Genomic DNA, 13,309 nt, shown 5'->3' with positions numbered 1-13,309 from the left:
TGCAGAAAACACAAATGTCAATCAATAAAACCATTACTTCCTAAAAAAAGAGATGTAGTGTTCTCGCAAGGAAACGGGGACGGAGGATGGTGGGGGGGGAGTGAAGAACAGATTATGTCGGGCGCCTATGGGCGATCAAATTTCAAAGTTACTCTCATTTTGTCTCTGAAGTAAACTGCAGAAAAATCAGACTGCCGCTAACTGCATGTCTTAGGCTAGTCAGAAATAAATCCTTAGTCATTTGTGAAATCAGGCACAGGGACTGACACATAGTAAGTACTCAAAAAAAATTGTTAAATGAATAAATTTATTCGTTTAAATTTGGACAAATACATACGCGGTTTTACTTCTTACCTCAAGAGCCTAAGTTTTACAAATTAAAATGAAAAAAATTCAAAAATACTTCAAATGCTATACAGAGGAGAGGCAGTTGGGCAGCTGGCCTGTCTAGAATGATTTTCCAATGGCCAGACTCTCTTTAGCCTTTTTAGCTGACCAGGGCTACAGACCTGAGCCAGGCCACCACCTTCTCCTGGAAATGTGAAAACCTGAACAAGCAGGCAGTGACCCAGGTTGTTGGAGCATCGTATAGAAGTGCCCTGGAGAGACAGAGGATTCCCCGATGCAAAATTCACGGACTCGCTCTGGTTCCCATCCCTGCAGAAAACAGGTATCCAGCTATTCCTTCTAGAAACTACTAAAATGTTCTTCCAATAGATTTCTTGTCATTTAAGAAAGTCAGAGTAGGATTCTGTTGTGTTCACCAAATTTAATTAATATAGGGAAGGTACAGGACAATACAAATGTGCTGTATTGCTTTAACTGTAACACTACTGTTGAGACAGGAGCTACCAGCTACTGAAAATCTATATAGCAGCACTTTGTCCGTGTTACATGATTTAATCCTCAAGTAAACCCCATGAGGTAGGTGTTCTTCTTCCTGTTTCCCTAAGGGGACTCCACGGGTTAAGTAGCTTGCAGGGCCCAAATCACAGGGTCCAAGTTCACATGCAGGCTGGTCTGACTTCAAAGTCAGACCGTAGGAAGCCACAGGCCACATTGCCTTTATTATTATTATTTTTTTTTTATTATTTATTTATTATTTATTTATTATTATTTTTATTTTCAAAACCCCCTGGCTTTCAAAGGACTTTTCCTAAATCTGAGTATTCAGAATTACAATCACTTATCCATGTGGCAGTTGATCTGATATCACTTATGTACTAGAGACATGATTCTGAATATTAAATTTTTGAATGTTAAATTTACTAAATCTCTTCTATAAAGCCTTTGTATTCTTCTTCAGACTAGCTTCTTTTTCAAAGAAAAAGAAAATTGTGATAACAACTTTTTTCTTGTAAATTTTCTCTGCTAGAAAAATCTTCAAACTTTATCTATTTTCTGTAAGAAACTTCTAGAAGGAATTTGGAATGGGCGAGAACTGTAAAATTAGGAAGGAAGTGAGGAAGAGAGAATCTAGTGCTAAGAGTAAACAGTACTGACAAGTCAGTATTGGCAGAGTCTCAGACATCTACACTACAGCTGGGGTGCTGCCTCAGAATGTAGGACACTGGCTAACAAGAACCCTAATCTAGGACACTCATTTGTAATTGAAATAGCAACAGAAAAGATTAAAACTCAATCCCTTCTGAGCTGTAACACTGAGGACCAATGCATTATGGAAAGATCACGAAGGAAATGACTAGGACAGATAACCTAAATGAAGATATTTCTGACTATACCCACTGGAAAAATTGTATTCCATTCAGAATGCCGAGGTGCCTTATCTCATCCTGCATCCTCTTTCCCTTTCAGCCAAAACCATTTAGTGAGCACTTAACTGTATCTGCTATATAATGTACCCTGGAAATATACTAGTAAACAAGATATAATCCCTACACTGTGAGACAAATGAGTAAATAAACAGTTGTAATGCTGTGTGGTAGATCTATGATGGGCTAGGGTGTTCTGAGCCCATCCACAGAGACACCTATAGGATTCAATCTTGAAGAAATCAGAGCATATTTTAACAAAATTAAATAATTGGTTTTTTAAATGCCCCAGATGGTCCTGGATTTTAAATCATACTGATGTTTCTATTAAAAATAAAACAGCCTTGAAGTCACACAATTACTTTCCAAAACCCTGAAGATCCTTTAAGATCTTTCCTATAGGTTTTAACTTTTTAGTTTCCATCCATTCAAAACTCTTTGCCAATAAATAATTTGGCTATTTTACATATTTCATCCAAAATTTCAGAAACATTAGCTTTTATATTCCTTATTCCATCTTTTTGTTTAAAATAAACAAACATGTATTATTACATGTTACCACTGGGTGTGGGAAGGGAGAGGGAAGGTGGAGAATGGATTCTTTAAGTTGCTTACAATAAGCACATACTCCTTTTGTAACTGACAAACATGTACTTATTAATAATGCCATAAAATCCACACTGTTTGATGTGCATGTTTTCTACGGATCAACTACAGAGGTGCAAGTACACTAATGTCATTTCATTGTGATTTAATTATTCTTGGGTAATAACTCTGGTAGTGACATTATAATTTTGTGGCTTGGCATTAAGCAGAAACAAGTATAAAACTGCTCTGTTGGGCTTCCCTGGTGGCGCAGTGGTTGAGAGTCCGCCTGCCGATGCTGGGGACACGGGTTCGTGCCCCGGTCCGGGAAGATCCCACATGCTGTGGAGCGGCTGGGCCCATGAGCCATGGCCGCTGAGCCTGCGCGTCTGGAGCCTGTGCTCTGCAACGGGAGAGGCCACAACAGTGAGAGGCCCGCGCAAAAAAAACCCAAAAAAACTGCTCTATTTTATGTGCTCTGTCCCTACTTTATTATAGTATATTCTATAAAATCTTGAGGGATAAAATTTGCCTCTGTGTGCAGCTACTATAGAACACTGTGCTCCTTTCTCTCAGGGTATCATAATTCAATACTGCCAACTCAGATTCACATGGTTTTTCTTCTAAGCATTTCAAAGTGTTAGCCAGCCTTCATTCCATCTATGGTGCAACATTTATGCGTGGTATATTAGAAATAACTAGGGTAATCACTAACTTCTCTCAAATGTGTAGGAAAAAGTTGGAGAAGGAGTATACAAACTCTTCCTACGACCCAGACTCTGAGCCTTCAGTTGTAGAATTTAGAACCAAAACCACTCTTTCTAGTCTCTTAATCTTTTCTCTTCAACCCATTTCTTCTTTCTAACCAATCCACTCTATTAATAGTTATGGAAAATCAAAGAAATAAATTCAACCAAACTGGCGAGGTTTACTATAACTTACAGCTAGAAGATGTCGACACTGTGGCTTCTTGAGCTAATTATCTAGTCCCTCTGAGCCTCAGTCTCATCACCTGTACATGGGGATCAAGTTGCCTCTTTACCACCCGGAGGTGCTTAACAGCACAGAGGAAGGGGGGTCTGTAAATTTATCAAGCATCATAAAGACAATGTGTTGTTAATATAATAAATGCGCTTTACCTTTTTTTGCTTGTTTAAAAATATTTATTATATCAACATACAATTCGAAGTATGGTATTCTGTATATATGAAAAGCATCCCATAGTAAGGTAAAAATGTTATAACCAACTCGAAAAACATATCTAGTACAAACATGGCCATAAATATTCTAATGAACATTGTTATTACAACCAAATACAAGAAATAAACTAAACTCACTATGCCATGCACCCGTTCGAGGGCCTGATTTTTGGTTAATTGCTCTTTATGCTTAACCAACTGCCTGTCTCTTTATATCAATAACAAAGAGAAAAAACATACAAATTATTGCCATCAATAGTATCAGCTATGATAAAAACTGAACATTAATGCACGCATGTGGGAGATTACAACATCTGGCATTTGGGAGGCTCTCAACAAACAGGCCTTTCCTTAACCTCATATTCTTGTTACATCTAATAAGTTACTTGAAGTTTCCTCATAAAGAGCTATTTAGGGCACATGTACAATAAATTATAGCAGTGAATGGGACCAACTACAATCCCTCTATGGTATAAGTTTGAATAGTAAGGCTAGAAAAGGAAGAGAACTGTGATGCTAGAACTTGGAATTAGTACTGTCCAGGGATGAACTGTTTCCTGCACACAATATGCAATAAAGAAAGAAATCAGTAAGAGAGAAGGGCAGGCCTCACTCCTGTCCTGTCACTGGGGTTGGTGAGCCGGAAGGAGTCGCTGTAAACCTCTGCTGTGGGGTTCCAGAATTTAAATCGACCCTGGTGTTAGAGGTTATCCAGGCATCCGCCTGGCATCCGCCTGGCATCCGCCTGGCATCTGCAGGGCCTGTGCACAGAAAGTGGAAGAACAGAAGGCTTGGCAGGTAATGCCTCTACCCCTGTCTCAGGGACATCATGTCAGTCCCCAAAGGCCTCAGAAACCATCTGATGAGAAAGGATAAAGTATTTAAAGGCAGAGTTAAGTTAGGCAGACAGGAATGAGCGTCCAAACGGTCACTCAGCAGCTATGTGATCTGGGGACATTAACTTCTCTAAATCTAAAGTGTGCTCATCTACACAACGGGGACCACAGTGCTACCTCTCGGAGTTCGCATAAGTGTCCAAGTTGAGCAGTGTGTAAAGTACCTTAACAGTGAGTCCAACATTACTATCACTCTACTATTATGATTACTGTAATTTCTACGCAGAAGCAACATGACTCCAAAACACAATTACAGACTAACTCCACGGATAACCTAAAAGCTCTGTTAATTTTTTGAAAAACAGCACAACAGAGAAAGAGATTCAATATTCAATAATGGAATGAACCAACTGGGATGGTTGGTATAATATATAAGACACCAGTTTGGGGAGGGTAGTAAGCGCATCCTCTAAGAAGCTTATAGTTGAGTTGACAATTTTCTTTGCTGTATGTAAGTCATAAACAAGAAAGAGCCTATGGAAAAAGACCATTACTTAAAGTACACTTTAGACAATGTAACTATTTAAAGACTAATGATGTTTACTAGAAGAATCATACCCTCAGTCAGGTCATATGATATTTTATTTCTAGTACGGTTCCTACTTGACTCTGGCGTAGGTGTTCTGTATCTTTGTTAACCATAATTTGTTATTAGGCTGTTTCCTCACTTGCCATTTGGTTAGGTAAAAATGCAATATATTAATTTAATAAGAAATATAGTAACCAAAAAAGTTAATTATTATATGAGTCTTAGTTTGGGGTTCTCCGAAAGTAGAGCCTAAGACAAGGATGTGGGTGCAGTAATCTATTTTGGAGGTGATCCTATGAAACAAGAGTGAGAGATGGGAGGCATGAGACAGGGAAGGAAGAAAAGCTAAATCTACGAGCATTACCGAGGTCACTGCTAGAGACAATAGGGGACGAACTCTGCCAGTACCCACGAGAAGCATTTTAACTATCTCCCAGGATTGTAGATCTGGAAGACAGGAAGCCAGAGTGTTGACTCAGCCTAGTTGAGGACTGCCCCCTGGGGGAGAGGGAGGGGCACTAACTCCACTGCCCTTCCAGGCTGCGCTTGCAGAAAGACAGGGTGTACATGAGTTTGAGGTGGAACACCCGCAGCGGAAGGTGAGTCTGAATTTGCAAGACACCATCCGTCACAGCCACAACCGAAATCAGAGGCCGACAAAGTGGATGTGCGCAAGGACCAGGGGCATCTGCTAGACATAAAATACCAAGAAGCTACATGTGAAAACAAGACTTCCCAGGCTCTTTCAAGGAATAAAGGGAAGGTACTCTTATTTTCACCTTCCCCAAATAGTTTTGAGAGCATCATTACCTAAAGTAGGTTTTAAAAGAGATTAAGTAGGAAAATAAAATCTTTGCATATTTCTTATTGTGGGCTTAAGTATCTAATTAGATTTTATCTCCACAAAGAGGTTAACTGCAATATTATTTACAACAGCAAACCAAAACAAAAAAACCGTGAAGCAACCCAACTATCCAATAATAATGGAAGCGTTAAATAAATTATTAATCTATAAAATACAATTATTATGCATCCATTAAAACTGTTTTCAAGGGCTTCCCTGGTGGCGCAGTGGTTAAGAATCTGCCTGCCAATGCAGGGGACACGGGTTCGTGCCCTGGTCCGGGAAGATCCCACATGCCGTGGAGCAACTAAGTCCGTGCGCCACAACTACCGAGCCCGTGCTCCTACAGCCCGAGCTCCGCAACAAGAGAAGCCACTACAATGAGAAGCCCGCGCACCGCAACGAAGAGTAGCCCCTGATCACCGCAGCTAGAGAAAGCCCGTGCCCAGCAACGAAGACCCAACACAGCCAAAAATAAATAAAAATAAAATAAATAAATTTATTAAGAAAGGAAAACTGTTTTCAAGAAAGCATTTACCACACGAGGAAAGACTCATGATAATGATATCTGAAAGAAGTTAGATCCAAAACTACATATAATGTTAATGCATTTGTATAAAAGTATGAATAAATTTGTTTATTTATAAATAAAATTTTTTGTATTTCAAAACCAGCACTTTCATAACTATACATTTTCACTTCCTTTACACCAAATTTGGACTCTAATGCATCAGCTAACCAACTGTGGTTTGTTGCCCCCACCCCCCGGCAGCCCAAGCACACGTGGAAATGTGTGGGGAGCTTTTCTCAGTTGCCATATCGACTGGCGGGTGTTACAAACACGATAGCTAAACAGAGACGCTCAACATTCTGCAATAAACTAAAGAGAACAAAAACCCGCCTTGCCAAAACACCAACAGTAAAAACCATGAGCTAAGGAATAAACACTTAGAATGATCCTATGCCAGACAACAGCTCAGTTTTGCAAGCATCTGAGCCAGAAGGTTGAAGCGAATTTGGACTACAATTTGCATATATCACTACTATTTTATAAAACTGAGTGGAGATGGGTACCTCAAAATGCTATTACTAGTGTTACAAAGCAGAGAGACTACAACAACATGGTTGGGACAAAGAAGGAAATCAAGAGAGGTGCAAAGGGTGGTGACTTTTTAACATGAAACTGCATATTTAGGTTTCTGCCAACTGAACACGCATATATTCAGTTGCAAATCAAAAGAACAAAATTAAACCCCATGTTCCAAATATAGAAATTCATAATCACAAATTGTGTCCAACAGATGAGGTATTGTTTGCAATTTTATAACATGTTCTTACTTTCTTGGAAGAGAACAAATCCACATAAAGCATATTATACACCATTTGTACTTTTGACTTCAGTACATGTTTTTAAGAACATGTTATGTACAAACATGACTGTGTACAGAGAAAGGCTGTAAGGAAAACAGCAAAATATTAGTATGGTTATTCCTTAGTGGTGGAATTATCAGAGGTTTCCATTTTCTTCTTTACTGAAATTTTAAATGAAAAACTTAAGTCTGCAATGCCCTCAAGAAAATCCAAAGGTCAGCAAAACAGGCTAAGTTACACATGTTTAAGGTTAGTGTCAAGTCCAAATGAAAGCAAAATAAGTTCGGTGAAAGAAAGGATGACAAGATTCAGAGCTGAGCTACGTCCTCATAGTTGGTTATCTACTGGGCAGTAAGTGGCTCAGACCATGGACAATACAGCCCCACTGTGTATTCTCTACTAGAGGTAAGGTACTATCGAAACTCACTGGCAAGGGACTTCCCCGGTGGCGCAGTGGTTAAGAATCCACCTGCCAATGCAGGGGACACAGGTTTGAGCCCTGGTCCAGGAAGATCCCACATGCTGCGGAGCAACTAAGCCTGTGTGCCACAACTACTGAGCTTGTGCTCTAGAGCCCGTGAGCCACAACTACTGAGCCCACGTGCCACAACTACTGAAGCCCGCGTGCCTAGAGCTTGTGCTCCGCAACAAGAGAAACCGCCGCAATGAGAAGCCTGCACACCACAATGAAGTGTAGCCCCGGCTTGCTGCAACTAGATAAAGCCCGCGTGCAGCAATGAAGACCCAACACAGCCAAAAATAAAAATTAATTAATTAAAAAAAAACCTCACTGGCAAGTCTTTTAAGATTCATACAAGCAAAAGGTACATTAGTCAGGATAGTACACATAATGAAGACCTAAAGTTTGTTCTATTACTAAGATAAAGCAGTAAAAATAGCACATAAAATTCTCTAGCAGGAGGTAGTTACAATTTAAGCAAAGCTGATTACTGGGAAAGGAAATAATTAGAAAGATAATTTAGAAATATGCACTAAAGGGGAAAAACAAGTATCAAAATATTCAGTCATTTATTCCTTTATCAAGTGTTTGCTGAGTGAGAACCCCAAAGCACCATGCATCTATCACTCCTCATTTTACTTGTATCCTCTTTGAACTTAAACTTTTGGTCTATGCCCTCTGTTTCATAAGTTTCTACTCACCATGTTGGAGGTACTTCCTTTTCTTGCCTAAGTGGACATGATGGTGCATAAGTGATGACACCTGTTGCTCACTGAGCTTGGGAACTGATATGAATGACAGGTGTCACTAGTCAAGAGTGTCCTCTCCCTCAGCACTACATGTAGTGACCCTTCTCAGATGTGCCCTTGGAAGAAAAAAAGAGTCTTTCACAGGGACTTCCCTGGTGGCAGTGGTTGGGAATCCACCTGCCAATGCAGGGGACACGGCTTCGAGTCCTGGTACGGGAAGATCCCACATGCCGCAGAGCAGCTAAGCCCATGCACCACAACCACTGAGTCTGCGCTCTAGAGCCCGCGAGCCACAACGACTGAGCCTGCACGCCACAACTACTGAAGCCCGTGTGCCTAGAGCCTGTGCTCCGCAACGAGAAACCACCTTCATCCTTGTGGGCTTATATCTCTTTTGTATTCCTGTAGTCTTCCTTTCTTAGGGTTTCAGAAGGAAACCATTATGTATTTGTTGAACCTGCCATTTTTTACTGGAAGTCACTCTCAAATCTTCTGTTAGGGACAAATTGTTTGTGTCCCCCCCCTCCCGCCCCAAATTCATATGTTGAAGTCCCAACCCCAAATGCAATGATATTAGGAGGTGGGGCCTTTGGGAGGTAATTAGGTTTAGACGAGATCTTAAGGGTGGAGTCGCCATCATGGTACCAGTGCCCTTAGAAGAGGAAGAGACACCAGAGCTCTCTCACTGCCACGTGAGGACAGCTGTCAGCTACCCAGGAAAAGGGTTCTCACCAGAAGCAAATCTGCCAGCACCTTGATCTTGGACTTCCCAGCCTTCAGGACTGGAGGAATAACGTCTGTTGCTTAGACCACCCAGTCAGCGGTGCTGTGTTATAACAGCCTGAAATGACTAATATAGCATGAGACCAACAAAATTAACGAGAAAAACAAATTAACAAGCAGTCTCTTTTAAATGACAGTCATTTTATTCTTAAATTTTCACATCATGAGTCTAGTCCAGAAGATGAGGAGAATTCTGCTACAAAATGACCCTTTTCATTCTAATCACTTGATCAATGCAGCGTAATCAGAGGGCTTTATTTTCTTATAGCCTTCGCTAGCAATGGAATTTAAAATGCCCCAGTTTGCCATCTGCTTCATTTTCACCAGCATGAGCAATACCAATAAAAAAGAATGGCCTTCAAACGTCAGCCTTTTTTTTTTTTTAACAGAGGAAAAGAAATACATGCCTAGACTATGGGTTCTATTTGAATCACAGTGAGATTTGGCCCTAATTTCCAGAAATCTTGACTCTCATGATATAGAAGCAACTGAATTACTCCTTTTACTTCTCTATTAAGTTTCTATTTAAAAAAAAAAAAAAAGAATGTCACAATTGTGTAAGCATCCTTAGTAGACGGGAAAATAAAACTTCCCTGGATTTCTCAGTGCTCCTGTAAAAAGCCCTAGCCCTTTGAGACACAGAAATGTATATAATATAAAGATAATGACTGTTTGCTTTCACATCGCTTATATGCATTTTACTTTTCATATACCCTAAGGATTAGATCTACAGCCATCTGTCTAGTTAATTGCTCTGATCTGAAACGGATGATAAAACTTTCTTATCTCCATAAGAAGCCAAATAGTGACAGTCCAGACTAGGCCCATTGGCTGAGTTCCCAAAGTGCCAGGAAGACTGGAGAACTATCTCCAGATAGCTACGTCTACCTCTCTAGGTACTTACAGAAGCCCAGGCCTTGGAGACATCTGGTCATAAGCACCTTCAGGAATGCTTAACCTGCCCTCACAAAGATGCATTTACATTCTAAAAGGTTAGGGTCAGAACCCAGGTCACTTTCCATCTTATCTCAAAGGAGCAAAGGTTTTCCTCCCTCCTTTTGTGAGGGGAGGGGAGGGACTGTCTCTAAAAGAAGAAAATACACTGTTCTCTGTCTCTCACAGTGAGGTGAAACCTGCCACCTCCATAGAGAAATTCCATGAGCTTTTATGTGTTGCCTGTGGGTCCCGGTATAGGGGCCCAACACTGCGATGGTACTCTGGTTGTATGAATAAAGAACTCTATTCCCTGACCCAGATGCCGCATCTTTCTACAGTACACGTACACACACACACACACACACACACACACACACACACATATCAATCACATAACTACACCAGTAGGCTAGCATCTCAAACCATTCAAAGTTCCTAACAAAACAGTCCAGATTAGCAGACCTAAGAGCAAACAAGCAAGTTAGAAAAGGAACATCCACTAGGAAGCAAACGAGACTCCCTCAATATATTTTAGATTAAGTCTAACAGGAAAACCCTTTGCAGAGGTGAGAGATTCATACAGTATCATGGAATTAAAAGATATAATAAAAACATGTCTCAAAACCCCTCAAGATCCCCCATGGAGGGGCCTTGGGTCTCTCAATTCTAGCCCATCCTAAGTAGACCCTGTTCTCCAAGCTAAGTTCAGGAATCAGGGGTTTTCCCAGCCCCCTCTCAGACCTACTCCGACCACTAGCTAGTAGGGCCCCAGGGATGCCTAAATACCTAACGCAATGTTTTAGTCCCAAAGAGCTGATAGCTTTTAAATCAGTGTGGGCTCCCCCAAGCATCAGACGGATGATTGTGTTGGACTGATCTTTAAATAGCTTTGAATCTATGAGTCGACCATTTTACTACAACAGCACCAAAAAAGGAGAAGGAGGAAAATGTAGGCTACTCCTGGTATCTGGATGAGTGGTGGAATTTACTACAGGCATTGAACACTAGTAAGGCGAGGCAAATGCTGCATCTGATTGCTAAGGCTCAGACTCTAGGCCACCTAATTCCATCCCTTCTTTTTCAGACAAGGGCACCAGGGCCCCAAGAGGTAAAAGGACTGCTAAGGTCATACAGATAGTGGCAGAACTAGAACTAGAACCCAGGACTCTTGAATCACGATAAAGTACTTTTGCTATTTAATCACTAAAACTCCGCATTTCCTATAGCGGAAATGGGTTGTTCATCACAGCCTGGACAATACATCCCTTAAGCCTTTGTCCAGTGAGCAACCTTCTAATTGACTGGCATCTCCAAGGTACCCCAATATAAGGAAAACACTATCCCGCATCGGACATACAATAGTTCTAACTACCAATTCATGTTCACGGTGGTTTTAATAAGAGGTCTAAATTTGGCCAGCACAGCTCAGCTCTCACTGGGGCTGGACCAGTCCAGTGAACCCATAAAACCAAGATTTTTGAATCCAAGAGATCACTCAGAGGATCCAGCAGAGAACATTCTAAGGTAGAGCTGCCTCCAAGGACCTTCTAGACAGCCTTCCCTCAACACTAATGCAGTATAAAGACCCTAGACACTCTAAACGCGTGCTTTGGGGCTAAAAATACTTAACTCCACAAAAAAGAGTAAAGACTGCAAAGTTGTTTCCAGTAGCTCTGATGTTTTCCATAGCTCCCAAGACTTACTCTGTCATATAAGACATAGAGCCAAAAAAGGTCCAAGAGGATCAGAGAACCCTGGGAGAGATGGAAAGGGGTCTTGAATGGAAATGAGGTATTATGAGTTTCACCTGATTTGACATTCAATCCTCAGCAAAGCTCAGCACTTAGTTAAGGCTTCAAATTCCACAGCAAGCCATGATATCCAATTCTGTTCTTGGACCACAGGGCTTAATTGAATATCCAGCATTAAAAGTGCCTTCTACCTTCTCCACTTTCACCTTTTTTCTCCAAATGAAGTGATAGCTGGCTGGTTGTTGTTTTTTGTTTTTTTTTAACATATTAAATGTCAAGGACAGTCAATGCTTTTTCATCCCAAAGTTAAAATATAAGCATTCTTCAGAGATGATAAATGTCCACCCTATTTATTCTGACACAACACTTAGCTGATGTAGAATGGCTGACTCACTATATTTTGAACAGCTGAATACAGATTGGTCTATTGAAATACGTTCACAATTTATTTCTTTTGATGCCAATTCAGGGAACAAAACAAAATAAACCATTTGACTGCGGAAAGAAAACTGCATGTATGTATTTTAAAAGTAAAAGGAATTCAGTGAGAGAAGTCTTAGTTTTAAGTTCTTAAACAAATCCTTTTATTTTTTTGAGATTTTTTTGATGTGGACCATTTTTAAAGTCTTTATTGAATTTGTTACAATATTGCTTCTGTTTTATGTTTTGGTTTTTTGGCCACGAGGCATGTGGGATCCTAGTTCCCCGACCAGGGATCGAACCCACACCCCCTGCATTGGAAGGCGAAGTCTTAACCACTGGACCACCAGGGAAGTCCCTGAACAAATCCTTTTTAATCAGGCCTCACTGGCAATATGAAAAATCAAGGGCCCAGATCAAAAGTAAAAGAGAAGCGACCCAATGTTCCTGAGATCTAAACTCACTCCAGAAGACCCTCGTTCATAGTTACTGCAGTAGCAGGTCCTCCCCACTGTCCCTCTGTCCCAATTTGGGACACTTCTGGTGGTCGCCCCCCTCCATCCGAACTGCAGGCTGAGCTGCCATGTCTTTGTGAGTTCTCTCCAGGGGCTAGTCAGGGGGCTGCCTTTCCTGCCCTCTTTTTTTCTTTTCTTGTTTTAGTTTTTTGGCCACATTGCACGGCATGTGGGATCTTAGTTCCCTGACCAGAGATCAAACCCGCACCTTCTGCATTGGAAGCACAGAGACTTAACCACTGCCAGGTAAGTCCCTCTCTCCCTCTTTTTAATGCCAGTGTCTAGCCCTGACAATATGCCCCCATGCTGCCCCTCACGGTGCTCCTGGAAACCTGAGGAATCTCATGCAAATAGGTCACCGGGTAGACTGCTGCGACATTCCTGAAGGATACATGCAAACTGGACCCCACTATAACCCTCACAACAGAACCACACTTTTCAGCAACCTGCAGGGAATATAAGAAGTGATTTTTAAGGCAGATATCTACTGAGTGCCCGA

General features: G+C 41.0%; 1 protein-coding gene across 3 annotated transcripts in view; it reads right to left on the bottom strand.

Annotated features, from left to right (window-relative positions):
• The window catches only part of MCUB (mitochondrial calcium uniporter dominant negative subunit beta), a 90,180-nt gene that overhangs the window by 49,788 nt on the left and 27,083 nt on the right, over nt 1-13,309 (bottom strand). The window lies entirely within an intron of this gene.

This window comes from Lagenorhynchus albirostris, chromosome 4 (assembly GCF_949774975.1).
Source record: "Lagenorhynchus albirostris chromosome 4, mLagAlb1.1, whole genome shotgun sequence".
Classification (NCBI taxonomy): domain Eukaryota; kingdom Metazoa; phylum Chordata; class Mammalia; order Artiodactyla; family Delphinidae; genus Lagenorhynchus; species Lagenorhynchus albirostris.
The sequence above is the reverse complement of the archived record's forward strand: the minus strand, read 5'-3'. Positions and strand labels throughout refer to the sequence as shown.